The sequence below is a fragment of the Cavia porcellus genome, unplaced genomic scaffold, assembly GCF_034190915.1.
Source record: "Cavia porcellus strain 051 isolate PalLab524CR breed Dunkin Hartley unplaced genomic scaffold, mCavPor4.1 scaffold_5, whole genome shotgun sequence".
NCBI lineage: Eukaryota > Metazoa > Chordata > Mammalia > Rodentia > Caviidae > Cavia > Cavia porcellus.
This window is the reverse complement of record NW_026947488.1, coordinates 5,899,091-5,911,695: the sequence shown is the minus strand read 5'-3', so window position 1 is coordinate 5,911,695 and position 12,605 is coordinate 5,899,091. Positions and strand designations below refer to the sequence as shown.

At 40.1% G+C, this 12,605-nt stretch overlaps 1 long non-coding RNA gene across 1 annotated transcript in view; it reads right to left on the bottom strand.

Annotated features, from left to right (window-relative positions):
• LOC100735786 (uncharacterized) overlaps positions 1-12,605 on the bottom strand; it is a 76,777-nt gene that overhangs the window by 8,595 nt on the left and 55,577 nt on the right. Inside the window, exons 6-7 of the long non-coding RNA XR_010047283.1 lie at positions 8,201-8,519; positions 1,309-1,374 (exon numbers count right to left, since the gene is read on the bottom strand). This is a non-coding gene — a long non-coding RNA (uncharacterized LOC100735786). The remainder of the gene's footprint in view (positions 1-1,308; positions 1,375-8,200; positions 8,520-12,605) is intronic.

The window sequence follows — 12,605 nt, the reverse complement described above, 5'->3', positions numbered from 1 at the left end:
CGGTACAACTCTGTAGAGATGCAAAGTTTTAGTAATACATCATTCCTGCCTGCAGAAATGTGAACTGTGCCCAGCAGAACGCAGTTATCACTCTAGAGACTGACTGGTTTTGAATCTTTTTGTAAGCTCCCTTTCATATTCCTTGATTTAATAGAAATGTGAGGTGCTCTGAATTCTCCACTAAACATCTTACCAGCTTCCCTCAATTCATAAGGTAAATATATCTTGGTGGGGTTTTTTTGTTTGTTTTTGCTTTTGCTTTTTGTCTTGTTTTGCTTGGCTTTTCACACTTGAAGCACACCAAGAAGCAATTTCTTTGGCTTTTTGAGACAGGGTCTTACTATGTAGTTCAGGCTGGCCTCGAGCTCACAGCAATCCTTGATTTTTAAAATAATCAAAGTTTATACTCTTTGGGGTTAAATTCCACACCGGTAGTATATTCCATTGGGTAACAGTAAAAGCCAAAGGTTTCTGAGCATTCAGCAGTCCTCTAGGTGGTGGGTACCAGGTGAGCACCCAGAAACAAAGATGGATACAATGGGGCTCCACCATCAAGACCCCCAAGCACAGAACTCCCCTGGGATACTCTAACAACAGTGAGGGGAGGGCACGAGGAGGGGAGAGGGAAACACTGCAGCACTGTGGGGAGGGGAGTCTGGCCAAGTGGACGGAAGCTGGGTCCCAGCAGGCAGGAAGACACTTGGGGCTCAGGGCCGGTAATCAGCAGAGGCCTAGTGGGTGCAACAGCAGGAAACTTCAAGGAAGCTGAACCCGCAGCTGGCTGGTGAAGTTGTCGTCTGCTGTGCTGTGCATGAGAATTTATCAAATACACAGATGACGGAAGTATTCCCCACTTCCCCGAACATCCCCAGAACCCAGATACCTGGGTGACAGAGGTGAAACCCGCACAGGCCAGGGCAGTGTACAGAACTGAGCGAGGTGACAGGCAACGAGGCAGAAAAGAGACCCAAAAGGCCAGTGATCTACCAACCAATAAAACCCTCAAAGGCGTTGAGGCCCAAGGGCAAGGTGGCCGTGCACTAGAATGAGCAGTGCAGAGGGACAGAGGGACAGAGCGGCCGGGACAGTGAGAAGAAACAAGGGACCGGGAAGGCAAGGAGGCGCGAGCCTGGCTGCTTCGGCCTCTTTCCTCACAAGAGCTGCCTCGTGCTTAGGAAAAAGGCTACCTGTCGAGAAATCTGATACTGATGAATGTAAGACTGCGCTGCTGTTGCAAATAAAAGATGCAGATTCAGAAAGTGCACTCAGAAGTGAATCAGCCATTAGGGCTGAAAAAATTTCACATACCAAAATCTTCTCTGTAGCTTCCTGTCCAACAGCGTGACAAACATCACCAAACTTTGTAGCACACACCTTAAGAATGCAAAAGACATACCCATTATTCACATCTTTCCTTTTTGTCTTTATAAATTGTAAAAACTACCGAGCAGGGACCTGGAAAGCAATTACCCGTTTAGTGGGGCAGCTAACAAGCCCTCACCCAGCCTGGCACCCACCGGCACTGTGTGAGGTGCCTCCGCTGCATCCAAAACACAACATTTACAAGGTACCCAATGTGAGCGTTTTTCTGGCTCTTAATTGATCTTGATACATAATGCATTTGAAGAGTAATGGGGAAGAAAGAGACCTGTTATAGTCTCTGCCTAGTAAGGAGACCACCATGTTGGCCAGCTACACGGAGGGAAAGGCCAGAGGAGCAAGGCCTAGAGGCAGCAAGGGGGAGGCGGAGGCCATTTAGGGAGGGACAGCAACAGTCTCCAAACGAAGACTCCGACAGCGAGATGGCAAGCAGCTAACAGGGAAGCTGGGGCTGGGGTGGAAGGTACGGTAAAGCTAAGAGGTTCTGACCATGGCCAGAAATCAAAGACCTAACCCCGGCCAGCAAGATCCCTCCCTCTCACGCTGAACCCAAGAGCAACTGATTTACAACAATTCTTATGTTGAGTCTCAAAGTACTTCCTAGTTGCAATAAAAACTAGAACACTGGTCAAATATTTTCCTTACACAGTTCGCACTGGGCACAGTTTCCTCTACCATGGCTACTGAAAACTGGACAAGAACCTTAGAGGAACTGGTTTTAATATTTTAATGAATGTTGTGAAACTACCATCGGAAACTCTTATGTTCCCACCTTCCAAACCTGAAAGAGCTTCCCGTCACCACACGGTTCACAGAAGAGCAGGCGTACGACCGCACGCTCACTCACCAGTGAAGCCATTTTACAGACAGTCTGCAAATGGAAGAAAAGCAGAGTCATCTGAAAGCCAAAGCCTTCAAATCATACATGTCACGGACAAGATGAGTACAGAGGAGCAACAATTAATTTCCACGGCAGGCAGACAGAAGGGGGGTGGACAGAAGATGGACAGAAGATGGATAAAAGTGAACGAAGTAACGCCGAGTTGCGGCAGCCCCCGCCCAGTACTGGGGGCTGGACCCTGGGCCTCCACACTACATCTCCAGGCCCTTTTCTTTTCATTTTGAAACAGGGTCTCCTTAAGTCATTAAGAAGCTCACACTGGGCTCAAACTTGGGATCCTCTCACTTAGCTCCCAGAGTGCTGAGACTGCTGTTAGGAGCCACTACACTAGACTGCTGTAGTTTTTGAAAATCCTTAAGAGAGAAATTAAGACGCAATATTAAAAAATACTCATTTCTTTTCTCTTTAAATAAAAAAATACTCATTTCTTCTCAGATGAAGAAATACAAATGGCAAATAAATACATGAAAAAATGTGCAGCATGATTACTCATTAGAGAAATGCAAACTAAAACCACATTGAGATTTCATCTCACTCCTGAAACAATGGCCAGGATCAAGAAAACCAACAACAGCAAATGCTAGAAAGGCTGTGGGGAAAAAGGAACTCTCCTGCACTGTTGGTAGGAGTGTAGACTGGTACAACCATTGTGGAGGTCAGTCTGGAGATTTCTCAAAAAGCTGGGATTGGAAGTCCCATTTGTTCCAGCTATCCCACTTCAAAGAAAAATTAAATACTAAGGAATTAACCCTTGCTCTTCCCAGAAGAACTGTGAAGCATCGTACCACAGTGACATATATGCACCCATGTTTATATCAGCACAATTTATAATAGCCAGATCTTGGAAACAACCCAAAAGTCCATCAACTGAGGAATGGATAAAAAAGTTGTGGTATTTTTATACAGTGGAGTACTACTCAGCTATAAAGAAGAAACACATTGAGATATTTATAAATAAATGGGTACAGCTTGAGACCATACTCATAAGTGAAATAAATCAAACTCACATGTATGAATACCGAAGTTTCCCAAGTGTAAGAAATGATACAAATACATAAAAGTATGTGGTAATTAGAGACTGGGGATTTAGCTCAGCAGCATAAGCGCCTGCCTTGCAAGCAGGCAGTCGTGAGTTCGATCTCTGGTACCAATAAAAACGAAAAAGACAAAACAAACAAACAAACAAACAAAAATATGTGGTAATCATGATTCCCCATTATATGGCTTTGAAGCCTTATAAAATTTTCACTCATTAATTGGAATGGCTTTATTCTGGGCTGTTTGATATTATTTCCTGTGATGATATGAACAGCTACTTTGAAGAAAACAAGGCATCATAATAGCTAGTGCTGATTTAATATCATCTTGTTTTGAAGTCCCACCAAACTGTTGTTCTTCTGTCTCTATTGGTTTTATCATGTTGTACTTTACTGGATTTTATTATATGTGATAGTATAAACAAAAATTTTTATAGGCAAAGAGATAATATAGAAACTATTGTTCATTTTCATTAGCTGGTTCTAAATACCCTGTAATACTTTCATCCTCTTGAATGGTTTCACACTGCCTTGATATGTTTGAAGCCACAGTATATAAAGTTATACTCAAATATTTTAAGGAAAGAGACACTATGGTAACTACTATTAAGTCGGGTTATCTTGTGGTGAAGCTCTAGGTTGCTGACATTGTTATGCTTTGACCTGTATTGTTATGTTGTTATGTCCTCTTTTATCTCAATCTCCCCCTTTTTAAAAAAAAAAATTTTATTTATTTTATTATTTTTTTAATTAAGGGAAAAATCAAAACAATTAGCAGGATATATTATAGTAACTTTTTTGATTTCCTATTAATTTGATTTGAAGCCCTATATTTCTCCCACCATTTTGTTTTGACTGATTTTACTCTGTTCTGTTCTGTTTGATAGTATCAAGTTTGAGAGTATAGGCAATTACTTTGAAGGCAATAAGACTCACTATGATGCCCAGTCTGGTTTGACTATTATCTTCTTTTGAAGTCCTGTAAGGTCTCCAATGTTTAGGTTTTATTGGTCTTGTTCTGTACTGTTTTGTTCAATTTTATTATACCTAATGATATAGGCAATTCTTTTTAAGGTAGCAAGAGGCATTATGGTAACCATTGCTGATTACCTTGTATTCTGTTTTTACATTATGTACTACGTCCATCCTTTGTTTTGACTGACTCCTTTGTTTTGTCATATTTGGTTTTATTTTCTTCCAAAAAAAAGTAATAAGAACTATGGGAGTAATAAAACTCAAAATGTGTAAATGTTGTTGTAAAAAATAAAGGGAAAAAAAGTGCTCTAAAGGATACAACTGCAAGTGTGTTTAGGTGTGTTAAGATAGAAGACCATATTGCTGGGTTTTTGTTGGATCATTGAACACAACTGTTTGCAGTCTCACTGTTTGAATGTCCACTTTGTATGCTTTAATCCTGTAATTTGAACAACTATTTCTAAGATGACAATATGTAATCTATTAACTAGTGATTTCTTACTGTTTTTTTTAAATTATGTATTACTTATACCCTAGTACTATTTTTTTTCTTTCTCCTTTAAATAAAAAAAAAAAATACTCAATTCACCCAACAGAAAGAAGGAAAAAATTAAAAGAGAAACAAAACTGTGAGAAAAATAGAAAATAAATAGCAAAATGACAGAAATAAATCTGAACATGGTAATAATCACATAAAGACAAATGATCTCAACATTCCAATTAAAAGGCAGAAACTATCAGACTAGATACAAAAGCAAGACCCAATCATATTCTAATGAAAGCAGAAACACTCTACATATAAATACTTATAAGGTGAGAATAAAAGAATATAAGCAAATATAATCATAGTCATACGCCTAAGAACCCTGGAGTTGTGGTATTAACATCACCGTTAGACAAACACACGTATTACTATCAGAAAAACTACTTAATAATAAAAGGATTGATACATCACAAAAACATAAACATCAAACATGTACCTTTATATACTTAAAATAAAAATGCAGGCTTAAAAATGTTTTTTTCCTTTATGAAGCTAGAAAAATGCAAGAAAATTGAGCTCAAGAAGTAAAAGGCAGGGCTGGAGATTTAGCTCAGCAGCATAAGCGCCTGCCCTGCAAGCAGGCAGTCGTGAGTTCGATCCCTGGTACCAATAAAAAGAAAAAAGAAGTAAAAGGCAGGAAAAAAAAAAGTAGGAATCTAAGACAAAGAAAACAAGAAAGATCACCACTCCTGTTCAACACAGTAAGTAAAAGATTGGAAAGACCAATTAGGTAACAAAAATGAAAGGCTTCTTGTACACTGGAGAAGAAGTCAAATTATCATTATTTACAGATGATCCTCTACATAGAAAAACCCCACCAAAATCTGCCAAGAGATTCTTAGAATAACCAAAATCAGTAATATAGCAAGATACAAAATCAACACACAAAAATCTACAGTGTTCCTCTACACTAATAATCAACTCACTAGAAAATAAATTTTAAAAAATCATCCACAGTAGCACAAAGAAAAATTAAACACTAAGGAATTAACCCCAACTAAGGAAGTGAAAGACTTCTTCAGTGAAAACTATAGTACTCTGAAAAAAGAAATTGAAGAGAACATCAGAAAATAGACAACTCCTATTCCTGGATGGCCTTATTTCCAAAGTTGATATACAGATCTAACATAATCTCAATCAGTATCTAAACAGCATTCATCACAGAACCGGAGAAAACAATCTGAAAATTCGTAAGGAACCAGAAGAGACTGAGAATAGCAAAAGCAATTCAGGGCAACAAGAACAAAGCAGGAGACATCACAATCTCAGACTTCAAGTTATATTATAAAGCTATTGTGACACTTAAAAAAAACCATGGTACTGGCACAAAAACAAACTTGAGGATCAATGAAATAGAACAGAGGATATAAAAACAACTCCAGACACATTCAACTATTTGATGTTTGACAAGGGGACCAAAACATAACACTGGAAGAAAGACAGCTCTTTAATAAATGGTGCTGGGAGAACTGGCTGTCCACGTGCAGAAAACTGAATCTAGACCCATCGCTCTCAGTATATACTAAACTAAAATCAGAATGGATCAAAGAACTAAATGTTACACCAAAAACACTTAACCTGCTGGAAGACAAGACAGGTAAATACTTGAAGTCATAGGCATAAGCAAGGACTTTCTGAACCAAACCCTAGATGCACAGGAAATAGTTCCAAGAATCAACAAATGAGATGATATTAAATCGAAAAGCTTCCATACAAGAAAAAAAAAAAAAAAAAAAAAAAAACCCTAGCGACAATCAACAAGTGAAAAACAACCTACAGAATGGGCAAAAAAAATTTTTGCCAGTGATTCCTCAGGGGACTCACCATCTAGAATATACAAAGAATGCAAAAAAAAATTAAGAGTGTCCCCAAATAAAAGGCCCAATCAAAAGAATGGGGAAGCAAAATGAATAGACACTTCACAGAAGTAGTACAAATGGCCAGTAAATACATGAAGAAAGGCTCAACCTCACTGGTCATTAGATAAATGCAAACTAAAACAACACTGAGATTCCATTTTTCTCTAAAAAAAATGGGTACCATCAAGAAACCAAGTAACAAATGCTGGAGAGGCTGCAGGGTAAAAGGAACACTCTTCTACATAGCTGGCAGGAAGATAGACTGGTGTAACTACTACGGGAGTCACTATGGAGATCCCTTCAAAAACTAAAACTAGACATTTCATTTGACCCAACCACTCACCTTTCAGGTATCTTCGTAAAGGACTTAAAGAAATCCTATTACAGTGACACACACACACCCACATTATTTATGGCAGCACAGTTCCTAAGAGCTACATCTTGAAAGCAGCCCATATGTCCGTCCATCAGTAGATGAGTGGATAAAGGAAATGTGGTACTGATGCACAGCAGCGTTCCATGTGCCGTAAAGCAGGACTCAAGTCATTTGGAGGGAGATCAATGGACTTGAGATAATAATTTAGTCAAGTGAAATAAATCAGTTACACAAGCTTACGTATCACATGATTTCTCTTATACAAGAAACTCAGAGTAAAAATATAGAGCAAACTAAGAGATCACAGGAAGCCGGGGGACTGAGCATTCTCTAAGGTGAAGGGGACCTCGAGACGGAGGAAGAGGAGAGGGAGCGTGGGATACAGGGTGACGAAAAGACATTTACGTTTCACGTACATGTGCCAGCTCCACAGACGGGATGTAAACAGTGTGTACTGCAGATATATACAAAAAAAAGGGATCAAAAGGCAGGTGGAGCGGGGAGGTGGGGAGGAGAAAGGGCGACAGAAGGGATTGAGATGTGCTGCCTACACGTGTCAACCTCCCGCAAGGAACATAAACATCACCTACCACACACACACACTGAGAAACTAAAATAAAAATATTTCAATCCTTAAACCAACAAAGAAAATCAATAAAGCAAAAAATTGGTTTGAAAATATTAATATAATTGACAAATCCTTACCAAGACTGTTCAAGAAATAGAAAAATAGAGAACACACCAATTACCAATCTCACAAACAAAGGTGCTAACACTACAGATCTTACAGGATAATAAAGAGCTCCTGTGAACAACTCTCACCCAATAAATTTAACAATCTAGATGAAATTAATAAATTCTCTAAAATATCCAACTTACCCAGCAACGTCGATGAGAGAACAAAAATGAAGCCCTAAATTTAAATTGAATGCTATCAAAAACCCACCTCACTTGAATCAGAGCTTTTATTGTGAATTAAATATTTAATGAGAAAAATAACTCCAATATTAAACAAAATCTTTTAAAAAGCAGACTGGGAAAGAATATTTCGCAAGTTATTTTTTGAGGCCAGAATAATAATGATTCCAAAATTTGACAAATCTACAATAGGAAATAAAAACTGCCTACCACAGTCCTCCTGAATGTAGGCTTGAAAATCCTCCAAAGTGCAGGCAAACAGTGGAAACGGGACCGAGCGTTCTTCCCAGGACAACGCCAGCTCGGACCTTCAGCAGGCACCGTCGCTTAGGGGGAAGGGTTAATGCGGAGAAGCACACTCACACAGTTCCAAGTGCCTTTCCTCAGCACTTTCAGATGGAACAAACAAGCCTACTGGAGAACGTGGCAGATGTCACCTTTATCAAGTGATCACAATTAACGTTACCAAAAAAAGTCCTGTGCCTTCCGCCTTGACACACTGAGAATACTGTCTTCCACGGTCTTCCTCCTAGGAAGAATCAGATCCTATCATGAGGAAGCAGCAACCGAAACCAAACAGGAGACATTCTACATAAGAACTGGTGTATAGCTTCTCAGCATGTTACTACAACAAAATTAAAGACTCAAGAACTGTTCTAGGTTAGTGGACATCAAGGAGATAGGACAACTCAATGGCATGAGGGGTCTGACCCTGTTCCCTGACAAGTGGTAACATCTGAATCCAAACCGTGGATTACAGACATTAGCACCGTATCCACACTAAACTTCCTGATTTTAATTGTTGTGCTGCGGTTGTGTACAAGAGAATTTCCTTGTTTTCAGGGCACAAACACTCAAGTATTTAGATGTAAAGAGACACAAGACATCCAACTTACTCTCGTAAGATTCAAAGGCAAAAAACTCCCTCTCTCTCTCTCTCTCTCTGTCTCTCTCTCTCTCTCTCTGTCTCTCTCTCTCTCTCTTTCTCTCTCAGAGGCGGAAAAGGAAAACAGTATCACAAAGGAAACTAAATATACCCTACTAGAGAGGCTAGATACAGTGTAGTCTGGAGTTCCTATTATTATTCCTGCAACTTTTCTGAAAGTTGAAATTAAAACAAAATGAAGTTACCCCCAAAATATCCAAAAGAACTCTCCTACTCTCCCTAAAATTAGAAAAAGGAAGTGCAAGGGGATTTCCTCTGAAGTCTCTTTCTCAGAATGTACACAGCACTGCCACTCCACAGTAAAAAGTAGGCAATCTACACATCACTCTATTTGTTTTTGTGTGTGTGTTTTTTTTTCCTTTTTATTGGTACGGGGGATCGAACTCACGACTGCCTGCTTACAAGGCAGACACTTACGCCGCTGAGCTGAATCCCCAGCCCTGACATCACTCTATTTGGAATTTGCACACAAGCAGATAAAGTGGAGAAAACACTAATCAGGGTGGGGTGGGAGAGAGGAACCCAGCTCTATAACATAAATAAAGAAAAGGCTGTGTCTTCGAACTCAAGAAATGCCTATTTTTGATGTGATGCTTAGCAGAGTTGTACAAAGTGACTGTCACAACAAACGAAGGCGTGCGGCTTCTGTATCCAGGGTAACAGGCAACTAAAGAGTTCCCAGGATCTCCATCCACTCCTCCCCTTCGGCTGTGCCCACATGACCTTATTACTACACAGTATAAAACAAACGCAGAATCATTAAGTCAGTACACAAAGTGACAAGAAATTATATTCCTGTGGCCCTGGGAACCACTTGTATAGAAGGCGATCTTCACTTAGTTGCTTGGAGCCAAGTATTCTTCATAGCACAATAACCACAGCATTCTTTCTAAATAAATGTACAAATAAAAGTGAGCTTAAAAACAGGAATGACGACACAAAATGAGGAAGCCTTAATGTGAAAACGTGTTGAGAGAGAAAAATAGGCTTCTGACAATTAGTTATAATCTCAGAATGCTAATGGCCTCCCTGCAAGCAAGAGGAATTATAATTGGTCTCCAGTGGCCTGTTTATCCTGTCTAGATATAATTACAAGATACAGCTCCTGCAGTTTTTACCAATCCATTCACCCAACAACTAACATTTATTCAGTACTGACTCTGGGCCTGGCACTGTGCTGGGTGCTGATGATGCAAAGACGCCATGCCCCGAATTTAAAGAACTCGCTGCCTCAGGGGAGAAGTCAACAACTTCACAACTCAATTGCTAAGTGACAGGAGAGAAATATGCACCAACCCTGATGACTGCATAAAGGAGAGTCATGAACATGGCTTGGAGTATCATACAGATTTCATAAAGGAAAATGCACAAGCATAGAAGAATCCAGGAATCTAGCATGTAAACTGTGCTATCTGACCGTCCCAATAACATATGCATCCAAGTTTGTAGCATCACAATCAACTGACTATAACGCCTAGTAAGAATCAAAAGCCTAGGGCAGACATACATTCTGTCCACATGACATGTAGTATCCCCAGAAGCAAGGAGCCATCGCTCCAGAGCAGCAGAGTGAGTGTGTGTTTATGTATATTCTGCACCTCCACCCAATATGGCTTCAAAGAGAGCCTTAGCCAGGTATGGTGGCACATGCCTGCAATCCCACCACTACAGAAAAGGGCAAGGGAAGGGGGTAAGAAACAGGGAGGGAGGCAGAAAACACGATGCCAGGCCTAGATCCAGAGGACATTAGCCTAGCCCAATCTGTCACTTTCAATACTTCCGTCAACCCTTAGGCTGACAGCTCCCCAAGTCACCAGCTGACAAACACACACTGCTTCCACAGGGCATCACTCACAGACCAACTGAATGGGAGCACTGTCTTACCAGAAATCCTACAAAACACACTGTGGTACTTGAAGAGTGAAACCCACATGCTACCCACATGGTCACTGCCCCTCTGAAAAGATGTCAGTCCGTCTGGGCTCTGTAGCTCCCTAAGCCCAAAGGCTGTGTCTCCTCTGACAGCTTTGGTCTCCAGGCTCTGGGGAAAAGAAATGGACCACAATGCACATAGGCTAGACAAAATGCCTCGCATCTTGTTCCCATTAGGGGCCCAGGGGAAGAGAAAGACAGGCCCTTGAGAAGCTTGGGGGAACAAAGAGGCATACTTGGCCTGGAGTGCCCTGCAGGGGGTTCAAGGCCACCTCCTTTCTTGCAACCTCATCTGAAAGTTTATACATCAAACATAACACCAGCAACTCACTCTGAATAAAACACAAAATTTATGTGAACTAATTTGTTCTGCAAGTGATTTGTGGAGATAAGCTTCTGGAAGGCTCATTATATTTTCCAAATATTTCTACCAAAAAAGAAAAATATTGCTGACAAGAATGAATCATTTGGAAACAAAACAAACAAAAATCATGCAAAAATACCTTCAGCATTATTTTTCATGTATTATTAGTCTTTAGGGATAAGGTTTTTGGTTATCAGTCATAACCTTGGAAACTCACCTAACTTCCAAATGAAAAAGATGATCCAGTTGGCAAAGTTCACTACTCAACTGCCAAATATCCCAGCTAAATGCTATTATCCAGGTTCATTTTGCAAAATAAATTTAATTTCTTGTAGAGAAACTTGAAATTTATAAAAGAACCCTGGAGAATTTGAATTTTAATAATCAATTATTCTTCAGCCTGATTCATCTTACAAACCTACGGAATATGCAAAAAATTAAATTAGTTTAAAAAGCCAGACCTTTAACACATAGCTGAAGAAAACTTTTACATAAATAAAGAATAATTGCCAAATGTTCTGATGGTGCAATACAATATTTTAGCTCCACAGCATATAGTGTTCTTGTACTTAGGAACAGAAAATAATTCCTTTCTCTAACATCATTCTTTTCCAAACAAGAAAACAACTATCTTCTATCTTTTACTGTATTCACAATCCAAGCTTATGGTTTTAAAATCCTTATGTTCAAATTCTTCCTAAAACACTGGAATAATCCTGAAGCCATGCATTTCCATGATGCAGACAGAAAGGGTCACTTCAAGAAGTTAAGAACAAAAGGCTCACAATGGCCTTCTATCCAACCACAGAGGGGAAAAAAACACAAGGACAGGCCAAGCATTTGGCCCACGGGCGGTAAAAGCCAGCAACAGTTCATCCGCCACGAGTCGGAAGTCCTGAATGCACACTCATGCGGCAGTGAGAACAGAAGCTCACACATCCAAGGATACCAACTGTTAGCTCTAAATGTACAGCCAGGCATGGTAGTGCAGGCCTGAATCCCAATAGGGAGGCTGAGGCAGGAGGACTGCTGCAAGTCCAAGGCCAGTCTCACCTGCATAGTGAGTTCAAGGTCAGCCTGCACTACATAGTAAGACCCTGTCTCAAAAACAAAGAAACAAAGAACCCATAAAGATAGAAGACATGCAGCGAGCTATAATAGTCCCTTCCTGGGTATCTTTAATTGATATGAACACAAACACTACATCAGTGGTGGCGAGCCTAGCGGCACAGGTGCCACAGTGGGCTGCCTGTAGCCCCAAAGGCTCTGAACCGTTTGCCATCACCGCTCTAAACTTTCCTTAGATGTCTGTAAACACCTTGCCATTATCTGCACTCTTTACCATGCCTTTTCTTACTAATTTACAAAACTAC